This window comes from Salvelinus sp. IW2-2015, unplaced genomic scaffold (assembly GCF_002910315.2).
Source record: "Salvelinus sp. IW2-2015 unplaced genomic scaffold, ASM291031v2 Un_scaffold83, whole genome shotgun sequence".
In the NCBI taxonomy this organism is placed as follows: Eukaryota; Metazoa; Chordata; class Actinopteri; order Salmoniformes; family Salmonidae; genus Salvelinus; species Salvelinus sp. IW2-2015.
The window spans coordinates 2673380-2678670 of NW_019942514.1; the positions used below are offsets into that span (position 1 = coordinate 2673380).

The 5291-nt window shown below is 41.9% G+C and overlaps 1 long non-coding RNA gene across 1 annotated transcript; it reads right to left on the minus strand.

Moving 5' to 3' along the window:
- Window positions 1–274: 274 nt before the first annotated feature.
- Window positions 275–4178, minus strand: LOC112068113 (uncharacterized). The gene is made up of 4 exons (XR_002893512.2): window positions 3734–4178; window positions 3318–3414; window positions 2976–3105; window positions 275–419 (listed from the first exon to the last, which is right to left on the minus strand). It is a non-coding gene; the product is annotated as an uncharacterized lncRNA (long non-coding RNA).
- Window positions 4179–5291: the final 1113 nt, after the last annotated feature.

A 5291-nucleotide genomic window follows, 5' to 3' on the forward strand; every position in this document is an offset into this window, starting at 1 on the left:
GTACCGTTGTGTCATGAATTTATTTTCACAGATTATTTTTTGTAAACTCACATGGCAATCAGACTGAAATACTTAATTCTGGTGTGTGGAATAAAGAGATGGGTGCTGTGTGGTTGGGAGGCTCTGCCTGTCACTTGTTTTCAATATTCAGTCTCGGAAGGGGGACTTGAAGAGGGAGACTGCAAAGTCCAGGCACTGCTGCTCTCTTTGTTCCGAGTGTTTGCCCTGCTAGTGTTTTTAGTTCATCTGTGTATCTCACATATTATATGCCTAGTATGATACGGCAAGCAAACTTTATTAGCAGATAATGACAACATGACATTAACAGTTGCTTTATATGATGTGATCAGATGGAGGAAGGGATGGGATGAGTGGGCAGATTGTTGGGCAATCAGAAGTCACTCGATGCAGAATTTCATCTGGAGGGAGAGGAGAGAAAGAGATAAAGGACGAGGAGAGAGGAAAGAGGCAGAATCAAGAGATGCTTGATCAGGTGCTGCAGCTAGTTCTTCTTGTCACTTGTCCTCGACAAGCAGCACGTCTCAGTCAGGGGTTAAATATCATGGCCTGGAATAGTTAAAAGCCCTAACACCACGTTAAGGTACAGGCCGAGAGAAGGTGTACATTTCTTTTTTTTTACCCAGTTTAATTAAGGCCTTTAACCCCCTACTCTATCTTTGTAGTGTTTGACCTGATGGGGCTTGGATAGGTGTAGCAATATGGTGATGACTCAACCCTGCTGTGTAATGGACTCCGGGAGACTTCTGCCATATTACATACACAAATCTAGAACCTCCAGATATGCAAACACTACCTAGAAACCAATGTCCAATTCCATACCAACCCTGGCCTAAAATTTGATTTGGAATTGGACACACAAGATGAATGGCTAAGGAGAAGGGGTGAAGGACCAGTAAGGAACTGGGCAACTGAACAGTCAATTTCAATCAATTGAACATTTTACTTGCAATGAATACATTTAATATGCAAATGTGTACATTTACAGCCAATTCGAGCAAGTTTCAAATATATACAAATATTTAGATGCTTGTAAACGTTACTTGGAATACAAGACAGATAGATACATATGCTATATATTTACCAAATAACTAACCAACTTCGCAGCCAATGTCTGCAAGAAAACATCTACAGTGGGGAGAACAAGTATTTGATACACTGCCGATTTTGCAGGTTTTCCTACTTACAAAGCATGTAGAGGTCTGTAATTTTTATCATAGGTACACTTCAACTGTGAGAGACGGAATCTAAAACAAAAATCCAGAAAATCACATTGTTTGATTTTTAAGTAATTCATTTGCATTTTATTGCATGACATAAGTATTTGATCACCTACCAACCAGTAAGAATTCCGGCTCCCACAGACCTGTGTCGTTTTTCTTAAGAACCCTCCTGTTCTCCACCAATACTGCTATTACTGAACTGTTTGAATCATTGCTGTATAAAGACACTTGTCAACACTCATCAACAGACTCCAACTTCTCACAATGGCCAAGACAGAGGAGCTGTGGTAAAGGCATAGGGATAAATTGCAGACTGCGCAAGGCTGGGATGGCTACAGGACACAGGCAAGCAGCTTTGGTGAGAAGGCAACAACTGTTGGCTGCAATTATCGAAATGGAAGAAGTTGAAGCCTGACGGTCAATCACTCGGCTCTGGGGCTCCATGCAAGATTTCACTCGGGGGCATCAATGATCACGAGGAAGGTGAGGGAATCAGCCAGAACACACGGCAGGACCTGGTCAATGAAGCTGAAGAGAGCTGGGACCACAGTCTCAAAGAAAGAGCCATTAGTAACACACTACGCCATCATGGATTAAAATCCTGCAAGCGCACGGCAAGGTCCCCCTGTCAAAGCCAGCGGATGTCCAGCCATCTGAAGTTTGCCAATGACATCTGGATGATCAGAGGAGGAATGGGGAAGGTCAAGTGTGGTCTGGATGAGACAACATAGACTTTCTTGGTCTAAACTCCACTCGCGTGTTTTGGAGGAAGAGAGGATGAGTACAACCCGCAAGCCATCCAACGTGAGCATGGAGGTGGAAACTCAGTTCTTTGGTGATGCTTTTGCAAAGGGGAGGATGATGCAGACCCGTATGGGGAGGATGGATGGGGCCATGTATTCGCGAGATCGTTGGCAAACCCTCCTTCCGTCAGTAAGAGCAATTGAAGATGGGTCTGTGGCTGGATCTTCCAGCAATGACAACGACCGAAAACACAGCCAGGGACTAAGGAGTGCTCCGTAAGAAGCATCTCAAGGTCTGGAGTTGGCCAGCCAGTCCTGCCAGACCTAACCCATAGAAAATCTTTGGAGGGAGCTGAAGTCTGTATTGCGAGACAGTCGAACCTGAAGGATCTGGAGAGGTCTTGTGATGGAGGAGTGGGCAAAAATCCTGCTGCAGTGTGTGCAAACCTGGTAGAAATACAGGAAACGTATGATCTTGTTTGCAAACAAGGTCTGTAACCAAATATTTAAGTTCTGCTTTTCTGATGTATCAAATACTTATGTCATGCAATAAAATGCAAATTAATTACTTAAAAATCATACAATGTGATTTTCTGGAATTTTGTTTTAGATTCCGCCTCTCACAGTTGAAGTGTACCTATGATAAAAATTACAGACCTCTACATGCTTTGTAAGTAGGAAAACCTGCAAAATCGGCAGTGTATCAAATACTTGTTCTCCCCACTGTATATACAAATTTAAAACAATATTACAACAGGTTATTAAGGTTATTTACAATAACATACAATATACAACAAGTTGCAATGTAGTAAAATACCTACCATCTTGAGGTGGGGAAATGGCCAAGCAGTGAAAACAAGGGTGGGCAAAACATCAGACAAAACAGAAGATGGACACGATGGACAGACAAATTCACACACATTGACGACATGAGACAAACAAGACACATGAAAATGCTTGCCCCATCTCCTGCACCAGGCCATCTCCTTACCTTCCCTCACGTATCTCCCGACGGAAGCAGTGGACGCTGACCTCTGTTGTGTAGGGTGTGGACATCTTGGGAGAATGGACCCAGGACGGGGACTGGAATCGGGACTGGAAAATGGTGCCAGGTGCCCAGCCTGAAAACAAGATAAAATATGTTTTCTCATGGATTTCTGATGGTATCGTGCCATGGAGGGTTCCTCATCTCTGCAGAGAGTAAGACTGATTGCAATAGCAAATATGGACACCGACACAAACATTTGATCATATTGAACTCTGCTGTGGTCAAATAAAGCAACCATTTAAAAAACAACTTATCAATGCAAAATTTGAATTGTGACACACTTACTGATCATGTGCCATGGTGAAACAATTTTGATGGGCTTCAACTCCCGCGCCACAGTCTTCACCCTCTTAAACTTCTGGCAGGCTAGACAAGTACTGACCTATAAGCACAAAGTGACAAATTGAAACACTGTGAAACACTCTCAATATGACATTAATCGAAATCATAATTTCTGTATGGGTCTCTCTCTGTCTAGCGAAGACACCTAGTTAAAGGCAGTTGGAGTTACCATAATTGCTGACACCTATTCATTTGATTGATTCGGGTTACTTATAGCTAGATACCTCAATGTGACAGACATATAACTAAATGTATAGCTAGCGACATGTACTGTAACGTTAGATGACCTAAATGGTTGTACATAAATCCTTCCAGTTATCTAACAGTAAAAGTAATAGAAATTAACTGCTTAACGTTACGCGGAATTGTGAATTTCTCTGCCCCCTACGAATGTTGCGCCTCTTGTCGAGATCAGTGTGTCTTCATAGTACTTCGCCTCGTTGGAAAAATACAATAAAATCTCCTCGAGGGATGCCATTGAAGTACAAGCTACATGCAAACAAAAAGCAGCTACAGTAACAGTTAACGTTAGCTAGCTGTCTGGCTGAGGTAAATAAGTAATGTTAGCCAGCAATGTCAATATAAAATCAATCTAAAAACTGCTTAAATTATTTATTCCTATTTAACATTAACAACAAAATAGTGTTTTCTTTCCAGTCTTTTCGGTCCTCTGCAGCAGCAGGTTGCCACCGTCAAAAACACCGTCCTTGGAGGGCAATTCGGAGGTAATAATTTTGCGCGGACTGAGCGAGCGCTTCTGATGTGAAATAGAACTAGAACTGCCGGCGTCCTCCTTCCTTCGCGACCGCTACGAGGTAACCAAGCAACCAGCATAGCGACGGACACATCGGTTCATTACGTAATCGGGTGAGAATGTTGCTCTTGCAACAGCGCTAGCAACAGAATAACTTAGTTTTACCCAGACTATTTGCATTGCCCCCCCCCTCTTTTACACTGCTGCTACGCTCTGTTATTATCTATGCATAGTCACTTTAATAACTCTACCTACATGTACATATTACCTCAATTACCATTACCTCGACTAACCGGTGCCCCCTCACATTGACTCTGTACCGGTTAGGAACACCAGTTAGTCCTCTCAGTCAACCCTTGTCCTTTGCCAGGAACATTCTTATCATGTTTCTGAATGTATTTTCAGATTTAGTTATGAACAAATGCAGCGATAAGTACAGTAAATGTAAAATGCACATGAAATCAACAGTGTTATATTTGGAATCAGTCTTGTGTCAGGTGAAATGTTGACATCATGTTGTCTAATCATTTTCCCTTAATCTCCAAACAATTCCCTTTAAATTGCATATGCATTTCAGATTTCTTCTGTAAGAAACATTTCAATCTAGCCCTATCCATATAGGCCAATTCATACACATGTAAAGGGTTAATTAGATGCCTATGTTCACAAATTGCAATTTACATTTTTTTGTTTTTTGTTAATTAGCTTGCTCGCTCAGCCAGACCTGCCCGGTCTATTTTCCCCCTCTTGCTCTCCCCCCACCTCTCTCTCTGTCTGTCCCTCTGTCTAGTTTTGGGCTTTTCTGGCGTCTTTTCCCCAGGATGGAAAACGATTAGATCTTTCACAGTTGTTCCTCTTGTATAAACCCACAATATATCAAGGTGACAATGACTATTTTACACCACGATAGAGATAGACTAGGTTATTCTTTTCCTTTTCTATTACAAAATGTTTTGTCTTCTCTCTTTGTCCACCTCGTAGTCTACATAAGTGCATACAAAACAAAAGTAAATCGATGTACCAAATTTCTCTCAGCGTCAGAATTAAGCCACTTGACAATTGTCTTCGAGATAAAAGCACTTTTATTGAATAACAGATGTAAAATACAAAGTTTGCCCAGGCCGAGATTGACATGCTGTCTAAGCAGTCACTCCACACCGTGC